Source organism: Spermophilus citellus (assembly GCF_964194105.1).
Source record: "Spermophilus citellus genome assembly, chromosome: 13".
Classification (NCBI taxonomy): domain Eukaryota; kingdom Metazoa; phylum Chordata; class Mammalia; order Rodentia; family Sciuridae; genus Spermophilus; species Spermophilus citellus.
This window is the reverse complement of record NC_138193.1, coordinates 57407498-57421428: the sequence shown is the minus strand read 5'-3', so window position 1 is coordinate 57421428 and position 13931 is coordinate 57407498. Positions and strand designations below refer to the sequence as shown.

The 13931-nt window shown below is 40.5% G+C and overlaps 1 long non-coding RNA gene across 7 annotated transcripts in view; it reads right to left on the bottom strand.

Annotated features, from left to right (window-relative positions):
* Positions 1-5399: 5399 nt before the first annotated feature.
* Positions 5400-13931, bottom strand: part of LOC308632583 — a 57906-nt gene continuing 49374 nt past the window's right edge. For 6 of the 7 annotated variants that reach the window (XR_014018593.1, XR_014018594.1, XR_014018595.1 and 3 more), the window contains one exon: positions 5400-5714. This is a non-coding gene — a long non-coding RNA (uncharacterized lncRNA). Of the gene's footprint in view, positions 5715-6881; positions 7017-13931 lie in introns of all 7 variants that reach the window. The other variant, XR_014018596.1, reaches the window with a different exon arrangement.

The following is a 13931-nucleotide window of genomic DNA, read 5'->3' as shown; positions in this document are numbered from 1 at the left end:
AGTAAATAAAAGAGAGGGCTGTAGTGGGGCACCTTCTGTCTGCAGTCCAGGGGTCCCTTCGCCAGGCACTGGCAACAAGATGCCTAAATTGCAAAGCACAGTGGCACATGCCTGTAATCCCAGCATCTTGGGAGACTGAGGCAGGATGATCACAATTCAAAGCCAGCTTCAGCAATTAAACTAGACTGGAGACCCTGTCTCAAAATAAAAAATAAAATAGACCGGGAATATGGCTCAGTACTTCAGCGCCCCTGGGTTCAATCCCTAGTACCCAACAGATAAAATGCCACTCAAGCCTGGAGGTCTACCATTAAAACATGCATTTTTTACTTTATTCTTTGCATTATGTTTATAAGCCATGTAGACTTCTTTTTTAAAAAACCTTTTGCCATTCTTTTGGGTTATTAGTCTTTTTATTTTGTAAGATAAAGTGACCCGCTATATTATTTTTATTACAGAATAAATATTTAAGTGATTAAAAAATAAAAGCTGTGGTGCACGCCTATAATCCCAGAGGCTCGGGAGGCTGAGGCAGGAGGATCACAATTCAAAGCCAACCTCAGCAACTTAGTGAATTCCTGAGCAACTTAGTGGGGCCCTCTTTCAAAATAAAATATAAAAAGGGCTGGGGATATTGGTCAGTGGTTAAGCCCCCTGGGTACCCCCCCCCAAAAAAAGTTAAGGAACTAGAAGACAAATAAGAGATGATTAAAACAAAAGCTGATTTCATAAGAGGCAGATGAGTAACAAAAACTATTATGAAAAAAGACCACAGCATCAAATAAGTGACACTAGGAATGAAAAAGATAAAATACAATAGATATTAAACTATAAAAAAATTCTACATTAATAGCCTCAAGACTTTTTTGGGAATTAAAATTATCAAAATCAATTAGAGAATAAATAATAGTTTTAGTAATACTTAAAGTCATAATAGAGGTAATATCCTGGAGTTTCCTCTTAAAATACACTAGTTAAGCACAAGTAGGTTGTTTCTCAGCTGTGGTCTTCTGTGACAAGAGTTGGAACTTTGGACCTTGGACTTTGTCAGTCTTGTTTGAAAGAAAGAGAATATTGAGAGTACAGCAGAGAGACTGGTCTGTTCCCTGAAGTCAGGTTACTCCAAGGCTGAACCAGGCTGCCAAGACATCCCTGCTCACCTCCTCAAGAGTAGCAAACCACCCACCCCACTTAGCCCTTCTCACAATTCCCTCCTCACTCACTGCTTTCCTTCTTCCCTATTCTCCTCTTCCCCGCTCTGAGCCTCCCCTCCTTACCCCCATCCTCTGTTGAAAGAAAAGAATAGCTCCAGGTGCCATGCTATCTCACCTGACATCCTGCCCTCTCCTGGCTCCTGGCAATTTCAGCCTGAAGAATTCAGCAAAGAGGTAAAGTCCTGAGTCCTAACCCTATGTCTGTCTTGGCCCATTCCTCAAACTCATTTCTCAGTATGATCTTACGAACAAAAAAGGGACCCCAGGGGTAAAGGATGTGCAGTAACAGGTGATAGTTGTCTAGCTCTGAGCCCTGGTACTAGAGCTAACCCAAATGATCCATCATTTCGTATCTTGTTCTGTTTGTAATCCAAATAAATGTCTCACATATATAAACAATAATGTGTCTCAAATTTGTCAGTATAGTTGGATGAGTAAAAGTTAAATGTAGTTAAATTTGCTATTCATTCTATTCCATCTGTGAATAACTTAGTATCTCCAGCAATAGACACTATGAGTACCATAGAAAACTATTAAATATTTTAATGACAAAAAGAGTCACCTCCTTCAGGAAAAGAAGGGGATGACCAGTGTACCTGACATTACTGTGGTCAAGTTGATGTTTCTTTATGGTTCTATCCATGGGGTGGGTGGAAAGGAGTCAACACAAGTTGAATTCAGGTAGGAATTCTTCCTTTGTGGATCTTGACAGAGATTTAATCTTGGATTGACCCCCAGCCCTTAGTTGTTCCTAAAGCAGGTAATTCCATGGACTCCTTACGTTGCTCAAAGACTGGGAGATAAGATGGGAATTGGAAGGCAGATATTCTCCGAGACGCCAAACTTCCGCTGATATGTTTGGAGTGACCAGCCTGTCCAGATACAGAAAAACTGATGCTGCAATGATGACAACCAAACTCAAATCCAGGACACATAACCAGGTTTGTTTAAGTACATGAACGAACATAGTTAGGAGGATAAAAATCTGGATCATAGCAGATATTTGGTGATTCTTACCAAAGTCAATCTTTGGCAAATGTGAATAGAAATCTAGCTCTAGGAAACGAAAAATCCACAAGGGTAAGAGAGAGGTACCACATCATGAACATTAGCTAATTCAGGGAACTGTGACTGAAAATCCCTAAGGTAGGTCCCCAGATACTCCCACCTATCTCATGAAATGCCTAAAATCCAGAATTAGAACTATCGACCTTTAAGCAGGTTAGGCAGGACGGGTGGGGCTAAGTAAGGCTAACTGGAGCTGGGACCAGTATTATTCTGAACTGCTGACACTCTGCCACTCCAGTACAGATGAGGGCTCTGAGAATGGAGTATGATGGGTATATAGAGGAGTATACAGAAGTAATGATGAATAATGGTGAGGAAACAACTTTCTAGTGTTACTTGTGACTGAGTCTATTTACCATCTGGACTTCTGGGTCCCCCTCTAACCCTACTGAACTTATTTGGGTTCAGTTTTGGAAATTAGTGAGCTGCCTTCTTCAAAGTATCCACCACTCTCTAACATCAGAGACCTAGGAGGTAGAGGGCTTTCTGCTTGGGCTTTATACAGACTCAAGGGCTGTTAACAAGTGGCCAACTCAAAACCTCCCTCTATGGTTACCTCTGGAGGTAATATCATAGGAGGCCTGAGTGTGTTTTTATGTAATCTATTAGGCCCTTAGAAGTCTTCTTTCCAAAAATATCTTCCCTGCTCTAGATCCACCTGGTACCTAAAATTTTACCATTAGGGTCCTTAAAATTGCTCAAAAAGTCTCTAAAGAAATATAAATATAACTCTTAACTAAGGGTAGGAGTAGGGGATTGGTGCAGAGTTACACAAGAACAAATGGGTGGAAGCCCTAAAATTCCTTTATCGGGGGCACAGAGGGCAAAGGAGTGAAGTGTGAGTGGGGAAGTGGAAGAATTAAGGGTGTCTATCTAGAAGCTGTTTTCAGAGAATACATGGTTTGTAATTACACTGCATATTTATTTAGGGTGGCTTTGACTAAGACTGATAGGGATTTGGTATGCCAGACTCTCCCCATAAACCACTCCTTGGCTCCACCACTGCACAAGAAAATAAGCTGACTACAAAGACCTTGGAAATCCAGACACAAAGACCTGGACTTTGAGGGGAGCTGTCAAATTCAACTCCCTCTCCCTGAGCCACTGTGCTTGCCAGAAGCAGGTAAACACAACAGGACTGAGCTAAGGATTATCCACGGGGATCTTGTATCCTCTGAGGGAACTGCTGGCAGCACTCCCACCCATGGAGAGGCCAAAGAAAGAAGTGCAGGACTTTGGGTCAAAAATGGCAGGGAAAAGGCACATAAGGGCTGGGGATGTGGCTCAAGTGGTAGCGCGCTCGCCTGGCATGCGTGCGGCCCGGGTTCGATCCTCAGCACCACATACCAACAAAGATGTTGTGTCTGCCGAGAACTAAAAAATAAATATTAAAAAATTCTCTCTCTCTCTCTCACTCTCTCTCCTCTCTCACTCTGTCTTAAAAAAAAAAAAAAAAGAAAAAGAAAAGGCACATAAATTATGGCTGTATTATCCAGTCACAAGATGCAATCATACTGCCGCTTGTCACATGTCTTTTCCCCTCCTCCTTTGGTCTTTCCCTCTTCTCCTTTCCTCCCCTCCCTTTGCTCTGTTTTGATTTGGTTAAAATAGATGCAAACCCTGGTCTTTTCTATTTTTACTACCCAGCCATTACATAATCCACACTGTAATTGCTGACTTGCAAAACTATTGGCAACAGTAGAAAAACCCTGGAGTTTTAAAAAGGAAAAGGATTATTACAGTACAAAAGCCTTTGGCAGCTTTACTGACTGGTAAAGCATCTGTAATCGTCACTTGCCAGTGGAAGTCACATGGGCCCTGGGAACATCCCCCACACACATACCTCAGGGAAAGTGGGCTAGGGGATGAGACCTGGCTAAGAGGAAATGGCAGTGGGTGGGGGCCCGGGCTCATATTTGATAAATGCCCTCACCAAAAAAGTACTCAAGATTGAGTGCCAGATTACCAGGGGTACCTTTTACTGCTTTTGTTTCTTGCTAGGGAGTGAAGTCTCCAAAGGCCAGGAGCTTGCCCTCATCAGCTTCCCGGCCTTCCTACAACCTGCAACACATTTCTGCAAAAGTCTGAGGGAGGAAAGACTACCTCAGTTAAATAGGTGCCTGACAGACACAGGAGCAAGGAAGATTTCAAACACAAAGAGCTTCTCTGCAAGGCTTTCCAGATATTAAGCCAGAAACACATTATTCAATGATTTCACAAAATGGTCCAATAAAAATATAAGAACTAGTGGTCTGGTAAAGGGTTTCACAACCAAAAAGAAATACTTCACTGAGCCAAAATTCTCTGTATGTTGAATGTGGTAATGTAGTAGATTAAGGAGGGTTAATATCTTCTTTCCCTGATTTTGCCAATGTTGCCACATTCCTGACCGCCCCCCCCCCCGCGAGAATCAAAGTGATCAGTCCAATTTGGATAATTGTATGTGATCATTTAAAATATTTGCCAAATATGATATACTAGACTGGGTGCTGAGATGGAACTGTGAACAACCCAGGTCAATCAGGAAGGCAGGTATTAATCAAAATAAGATACAAACATAACATTACAACACAACCATGATGAAAGGTTATGAAGGGAAAGTATAGGGTGCTAAGGGCATTTAGAACAGTATGACCAGATAGGGTCTGAAGGTTCTTAGAATATTACCCTAAGGACTTCAGGGTTCTTTCAATTTGGCACCTTTGTTTCCTTCTGTCCCCTATCCCTCCCTCCTTCCTATATTTACTGGGTTTTTACTACGCCAAAGGTAATACTAAGTTCTTTACATGTGTGGTCTCATTTGATTTTTATAACAAACTCACAATTCAAATTCAGCACTTTAAGATAAAAGGATCTGTTGAAAAAAGATGAACCTAGCCGGGTGCAGTGGCATACACCTGTAATCCCGGCAGCTCGGGAGGCTGAGATAGGTGGATGGTGAGTTCAAAGCTAGCCTCAGCAACAGAGAGATGCTAAGCAACTCAGTGAGACCCTGTCTCTAAATAAAACACAAAAAATAGGGTTGGGGATATGACTCAGTGAGTGAATGCCCTAGAGTTCAATCCCTGGTACCCCGCATCCCCCACCAAAAAAAGGTAAACCATACCATACTCTCTGTAAGAGAATGGTATACCATTTATGACATGGATTAATTAAGACACTTCTGGCAGCAGGTAACGATTCAAATCAAACTTCTATAAGGGGATAAAAAGGGAAAGTCTAGATCCACGCAAAATAAGCGCCCATGATTCCACCAATTTAATGCGTGGTTACATCCAGGTACTCAAGACACCATTTGGTCTCCAGTTTTCGCCATCTCACAGCTCAGCTGTCATCTGTGTTGCCTTCATTCTTGGGCAGTATTCTCCTTAGGGTGACAAGATGGTCTCCAGCAGCATGGGACTTACATTCTGTAGGGTCAGGGCAACCGAGCTGGAAAGGAAAATAAGAGTGCACTTCTTAATAGTTCTAACAAAAACCCTGAGAGACCTGATTGGCCTGGATGTGGGTTTATGCCCCTGCCTGCCAAGTACTGTTCTCTGACTGGCATATGACTATGTGTCCTCCAAGAGATGAACTTACTCCACTGGAACCAAAAACTTCTGAAAATAGGAAAGGAAGTGGTTCCCCAAAGAAAATAAAAATGCTCTTATTTAAGAAAGGAGAATGGTGAATAGTCAAAGCTCACTGACCTCTATTGTTCTCAAAGTGGGTGTTGAGACTATACAGTAGGTTCTTCCATCAGCCAGGTCTTCCCCGCTAAGGCATATGCAAAAATACTAAGTTCAGTGTGGCACTGACTAGATTCACACTGCTCAGAGACCATGACTTCTTACTTTAAGATACTAACTGAAGGGCTGGGGACATGGCTTAAGCAGTAACGCGCTCGCCTGGCATGCGCAGGGCGTTGGGTTCGATCCTCAGCACCATATAAAAATAAAATAAAGATGTTGTGTCCACCAAGAACTAAAAAATAAATATTAAAAAATTCTCTCTTTCTCTCCCTTTAAAAAAAAAAAAAAGATACTAACCGAAGTCTTACTATTTATTTAGGTCCTTGCTCAGAACAGTTTTCAAGTTCCAAGATTTTACAGAAGATTTTTCCCAATTTTTCTTTACCCCTAAATGATAGACCCTACTCAGCAATAGCATGGCTGGGAAGGGTATAGCTCATTGGCTCTTTAACCAGCATCCTCAGGTTCTGCATAACTCACAGGGAAGGAGAAATGTGACAAAGTCCTCTGTGGTGGACTTTTTTTTTTTTTTTTTTTTTGCTTCCCTTTTGAAGTCTGAACGGAAAATAGCTTTCACTGGGCAGAAAGAGGAATATAATATGATAGCTCCTGGAACATTCACAGAGCAAGATTTTGGAGAACCACTGTTAAACATTCTGAATTACACATCACTACAACAATCAGATGTCAGCTACAAACACCCTGTCCTTGTGCATGCTTTTAAAAGCTGCCTGGATCCTCCCATCCCAAGAAGAAATCCAATGGTCTTCCCAGAATCTCAGCAAATTACCAGCAGTTAATACTCTTAGTAGTCTCTGGCTCTGCTCCAACTCTTGCTAGAGCTTTGATCTTTTTCACATCTCACCTCCTGAGGCTGGTCTCTTCTCTCTGCTCTAAGCAGTCCCAGATGTGGGACTCAGCTCTTTTTCCATGCTTTACTCCAAAGAAAAAATATGTACACACAAACTCACTCAAAGCATCATGTGTCTGTCAGATTTCCCTGAAAGTATAAAGAGACAGGGATTTTATATTACCCTTGTTCCTTTTATCCATTCCACATGCTCCTCACATTTTGTTGGTGGTAGGGACTAAATTCCCCTTATATTATTCAGAGTACCTTAGCTCTCCATCCCCCTTCCAGAGTTGGGAACCCACTAAGAACCATTCACTCCAGGTTTCTCCCTGATCGGCACCAAGGAACAGTTAAGAACTTTTACTCTCTTGTTGCTACCACCATTTTGTAGTGGTCAAAGGAATGGAATGATTTTTTTCCCAGTACGAATACAAATTATATCACCCCTCTTTACAAGAAGAACTAGTCAAAGTTTTTGTTTTAAATAAATTTATATTACACTACCCTAAATTCTCCACCTCAGAGAACAGCTTATGTAACAAGTCTGAAACAATCCCCATATGTCCACTGACACTGAAATGTGAGTAAGCAAAGCAACACTTCTGTCCCAGAGACACTGCCAATCTTTGAAAGACAAGGAAGTATATATCCTTGCCACCTTATGATGGAATTCCTGCTGTTTCCAGGCTGGAGTTTTGGAGTTTCAAACTTCAGCAAAATAGGTAAAACTAGAGTAAGTTTCAAAGACTCCTTTCACCTAGGTTGGTGAGCCTGGAACCAAGGTTAAAACCAGTGAGAAAGCCTCTCCAAAAGAGAGGCAAGGACAGATGCAAAGAGCAGGTTTCCTCCCATGGGCTAGGCCAGCTTTAAGCCTTGCTTTCCTGAGCCACTCATGTTTCCCATCCTTTTCTAAGAGCATGGGACAAGCAAGGCTTCCCACGCAGAGGCCCCTGCATCAGAGTCAGAGGCAGGGAGGCTCTGCAAGGCTGTGAACACCAAAAACAAGTAAATCCTAGCAAAGAAGAATCCTGAGCTTTGAATTCCTTTATTCATCACTCCAAAACATGCAACTGCAGACAACATAGTAGCATTCCTTAGGGATCCTTTTAGTTCCTGGGAAGATAGGGTGAGAAGTCTCTAAATTCTTCCCAGAAGCTAAAATTTATAATACCAAAGTACATTAACAAAGAAAGGATAAAGGTAACGATGTAGAATATATATTTTCTATCTTATATAAGAAAGTGGCAAAAGTTAACATTTCATTCTTTAATGCCATCGTTAGAAAAATACAGCCTTAAATAAAGGAAACCTAAAGAAACTCATCAATAAAAATGTAAACATTCTAAGTCAAACAGGAATGATTTTCAAAATAAATGGGAATCTCCTATTCATACTGTTCCATGCTTTCTATTTTTACGGACACAAAAACCTACTTCAATGTTTAACAGCCACACAGAATTTCACAGTACCCCTACTCATGGATATTCACCACTGCAATGAACATCCTTCTCTAGAAGACTCTGGGCATAGGGGTGAGTGATTCCTTAGATGAAATCTGTTTGCTTTGCTGTAACTTGCCTATTTGTATTCTATGCCATTTTATATTGGGTTTATAGTATTTTTCTTATTGATTTGTAGGATCTCTCTAAAGATTGTAGATATTAATCTATCATCTATTACATATAGTGCAAAAATAATCTCCTAGCCTGTTGGCTCTCTTCTAACTTTGTTTATAGTAACTTGTGCCAGAAACAAGTTTCTCTCCTCTCTCTCTTTTTTTTGGACCCAGGGCCTTGCATATGCTAGGCAAAACGTTCTACCACCGAGCCACATCCCCAAGCCAAGTTTCTCACTTTTATGTAGCAAAACCAATTACAAATTACTTAGAAAAAAGTGAAACGGGAGCAATGCACCTCAAGCTCTGAGCCACTATGGTCTCTTCCACTTAGGTCCCTTGATAAAGTGGCTGGTTAGACAGTTATTTTCTGAGTTCTGGTTTTATAGCCAGGGTGACAGTGAAAATTGATCAAGAAAGGGCAAAAAGAACTATGAGGATTTTTGTTTGTTTTCAGTAATTTGGGGTTGCTTTTTTAAATGTTTGAAGTCATAGTACTAACAATGTTGAAGGAATCCTGAATCACTGAAAATCCTTAAAACAGCTTTATGAACAATGAACTGAGAATTTCCAGACTCTTTCAAACTATGTAAGCTTTAGGGCATTACTTGCTGTCACCATGAAGGGAATGACTGAACACAGCCCAGGAAAAATAAACGTCAGACCCCAAAGGAATACAAAGGCTCAAGAGTCCACTGATTCCTACCAGTTTTAGGCAAGAAACTTTAAAAAAGTTTCCATTCAGCCTCTCACAGATGATTAGTACAGCCCACTCTGAACTAGAGCAGTTAAAAAAAAAAAAAAAAAAAAAAAAAACACCCTAGTGGCCAAATAGGATTTGCCTACAAGAGGGCCAATAGCTTTTCCCTAAAAGTACTTGGCCTCTGTATCTGTAAACAAAGGCCCAGGATCTTGCTGCAGTTGTCCTAGTTGGCCATCACTCACCCCAGCAACCCCATTAAACCCCCACACTATTTAAGCAGGCAGTGTAGAAAGCATACCTGAAAAACTGTCCTGGCCACCTTCCCTCCAGCTGAAACTTGATACTCCTTTATGAACTTGCATTCTGGGCAATGAAAGTTCTAACATAAAAACAATCTTCAGTGTCCAGCAGGAGGAGGAGGAAAAAGAGACTTCTTTGCTTGATATCTTGTTGCCCTGATGTTGCTTCAAAACCATTATTGTTATAATATTACCAAAAAGCATCTTTTTTTTTTTTTTTTTTTTGCTAAGTCTTGTGCTGAACGACTATACTCCTACTCATTGCTGTCATCTGCTGACCTGGTCATCAAGGACTTGGTCACAGTCTGCCTTTCCATCTCAAGTCAAACCTTTGTCTGGTCATGACCTCCTCTATTTCTACTTCTCATCACTGTGTCTATAACTTCTGTTCTTTAACTACACTGTGATTTCCAGGCCCTTCCCCACCACTGTGCCACCATCAGAACTCTCTTGGATTCACTTCTTTCTCTAGTCAGCTAAAGGACAACCACTCTCCCACCAATACTCTAGGCCACATCTATTTCTCCTCTTCTATTTGTTGTACAACACAGTTTCTATCTGAATGCAGATGTTCTCAGCTTTAATCCTCCACTTGTTTCATACTGCTAAAATAATCATTAGTAATGAGGGCTGCTTCCTCTATAAATTAATGATCTCCAACATTGGGTGAGTCTTCAGCACTGCTCAGCTATCCTCTTACATGTCTCTCAAGGTCATATAGCCAATGGCACAAGAGTTTTTTATGAAACCATACCACTCTCCCCACTATCTCACTTGCTCCTAACAGATGATTTCAACTTCTGCTCAGAAAAAACAAAGCTCAAAGAAAGCCCAACTGTCTCCTAAAATCTCATCAAATCACTCTAACCCATTATATCCCCATTATATCCCTTGAAATAAGACTTAAAAGTACTCAGCAGAACTCAGTAGTACACATCTGTAGTCCCAGCTACTTGTGAGACTAAGGCAAAGAATCACTTGAACCCAGAGATCAAGACCAGTCTGGGCAACACAGTGAAACTACATCTTAGGAGGGGAAGAAGAAAAAAAAAGTGTTCAGAAGAATCTTGGCAAAATGTAAGAAAGTAACAAATGGTGGTACTGGTGGTGATGTTAATCTCAGTGCAGCCTTGACCTTTGTTCAGTTCAAGTTTAAACTTGTCCACCAATACTCAGGATACAGTATTCCCTTTTCCCCAGGAGACTTTCTCAAACAATTTCTACTTGCTGTTTCCCCACAGCATAGGGTCGTGCTCTCAAGAAAAGAGATTAATAGCCCTCTGTATATCTTGCATCCTCTTTTTACTAATTCTTCTCACTTCACAGCTGAACTTCTTCAAAGAGGAGCCTCCCCAATGGGGTCACACCCTTGCCTCTCATTCACGAGCTGCAGTCATGGTCCACTAAAACAATGAATTACTTTTTTAAAAAAATACTTTTTTAGTTGTTGATAGGCCTTTATTTCATTTATTTATTTATTTATATGTAGTGCTGAGAATTGAACCCATTGCCTCACACTTTCTAGGCAAGTGCTCTACCACTGAGCCACAACCCCAGCCCAAGTGAATTACTCTTACTTACCAAAAATTCTGCTCTTTGAAAAAAATACCTTAGCAATTAGCAAAAGAGTACAGTGACTGGAAATACAGTGTATATTGGTATAGAGTTATAATAGTGAGATAAATTTTTGGTAATATGAACTAGAACAGATTTTCAACACTGTTGATATAAGCAACAGTAAGATTGCTTTTGCTTTTTTAAATGTTTGAAGTCATAGTTCTAACAATGTTGATATAAGTAAGACTGTTTACTGTTTTTTCTAAAACCAACCAACCTGTTTTCTAAAACCTTACCTAATTCTCTAGATCCAAAAATTGGAAAAAATCTCTTCTTACTCTGAATTCCCACAGCATTACTCTGAATCTGTCATACTATGACTTTCTCTACAATTAAAGTTATCTACGAGCTAAACTTACGTTCCTCAAAAGAAGGCTCAGTTGAGTTATTGCAGAACTCTCTGCAGTTAATATAATATTTGATAAATGAAGAAATGGATTTAATAAGCATATATTATAGAAAGCACAATTTTAGTTAGAAATCAATCTAATTGGCCCATTAAATCAGGCCCCCTGAAGAAGAACCTCCACTGACATTTTTCTAACCTAATAATTAGCTTTCCTTATATATTTTATCTAATAAACTTGCATTTATTCACATGTTGTAATTTAGGTTTTCACTCACTTAAATATGCCTTGAAAATGCAAATTCTGGGACTATTTCCTTTTAGGACCAGTCTAGAAGAACTATGATAAGTCAGTGAGGTAGGAATTATCCAGGCTGAAGGCAGTGAGCCTTCTCCCTTACCCCCAAATACTTCAACTACTTTCACATAACCATGTCAGCTCCTCCGCACAGGTCTGGCTTTGCCCCTTGCCCAACCTCCCTAGATCTACTCATTTCAAAGACAAGGAAGTTGATCCAGAAAATCTAAAAAGTTTTTTTTTCTGGTACTAATATTCTGTGAATAATTGCATATTACCATTTGAAAATCAGATTTTATTCTGAAAAGCAGAATAAAAAAAAACTGACCTTTGTTCAGTTCAAGTTTAAACTTGTCCACCAATACTCAGGATACAGTATTCCCTTTTCCCCAGGAGACTTTCTCAAACAATTTCTACTTGCTATTTCCCCACAGCATAGGGTTGTGCTCTCAAGAAAAGAGATTAATAGCCCTTATTAATGCAGTGGTATATCCTTTTGTGAATATACTTTGTGCCCCCCAACACTCTCAATATAACTGTTAGATCATGGGCTGGGGATGTGGCTCAAGCGGTAGCGCGCTCGCCCGGCGTGTGTGCAGCCCGGGTTCGATCCTCAGCACCACATACAAACAAAGACGTTGTGTCCGCCGAGAACTAAAAAAAAATAAATATTAAAAAAAATTCTCTCTCTCTCTCTCTCTCCTCTCTCTCTCTCTCTTTAAAAAAAAAAATAACTGTTAGATCATCTATTTGAGACCAGTAATGCTCCCATGGCACAGGACATAGAGGAGCTTCTTCTAAAACACATTCCTATCCCACATCCCTCTGAAGAAGCTAGCCCCTAATCCTTACCTAGGCAGAATTACAGACTTGGAGAAGCATGCCAAGGGTAAAAAGGTGGCCAGGAATGCAATGACGGAAAACACAGGGCAAGGTTAAGTGACAGGTCCCAGTCCTTCTGGAGCCAGAACTTACACCTCCCAAGTTTGCTTTACAGTAGAGAGCATAATTCCTAGCAGGGCTAAAAACCACCAATGGCAAACAACCAAAGGGCAGGGCCAGTGTGGGTAAGCAAAAGTCAGAGATAAGCAAAAGAGGCTCCTGATTTAGTATCCAAACAGTCAGGAGGAAGATCTACAATGTAACTCTTTGGGTAAGATCCAGTTTGCCAACAGGAAATCTCCTATCTCCTTGGACCTCTTCATTTGTTCTCATCCTTTAAGAGAAGAGATCATGTGACTGGGACCCAAGTGACACTAGCTTACTAGTTTTGGAAATACCTAAACAATCACCAGTTCATAAAGCAGAAACTTCTAATAGTGCCTCCATTTCCTCCCTCCTCCCCATAAAATCTGAGCAGTAACACTTATTATGAACAACCCATCAAAGCTGTGGTATGAGGCTGTGGGAAAACTGTTCCACCTAGCTCAACAAGCCTCAGGAAGAAAGATTCCATCAGTCCTTCATTCAAGCATCCTTCCTGGACTCCCCAGAATGCTCCAAGCACTGGACTGTAAGGATTCCCTGTAAAATTCTTTAAAGACACAAGTCTAATGACTGCAGACCATCCTTAAATTTGACCCTTTGGATTCAGAACATCTAAAAGGTCATAACTGCCTTTGTATTTATGCTATCAGAATAAGCTAAATAATTTAATCTCATAAGTATAATTTCCAGTTGGAAAACTGAAGTGACTTAAGAGATTCATGATTTTCTACTCACTAAAGCAGGTCCTCCCAAGATTTTCACTAGTTAGTGAATACCCAAGTGGAGGTAACATGGGATTCTAAAACTAAACAAACATCATGACTTCAAAAAATTCTTTTATCATTTAACTAACTCAGACAAGCCTTTCCCTCACTAGTCAAAGTCAATACACTTTTACTGTATTGCTTTCAAAGACTGAGGCCAGAATTCAATAAACCACTACGCCACCACTAACTATGCCATAATCAAATTGGACACCCTTACTTCCAAAACACTTCATAGCTATTTATGGACAGGTTAGGACCCCTACCCCACACCCCCCGCCTTGAATTCAATGGAACATCCAACATTCTCTGGGTTTAGGAGAATGTCAGAGCTCAAAAGGACCAGGGAACAATGCAGTGACAAAGTGGTCCTCTTCTGCCCATCTCATAACTGTTCCTAACTCCAGGCTGCAGCTTTTGCATCAGTATTTCC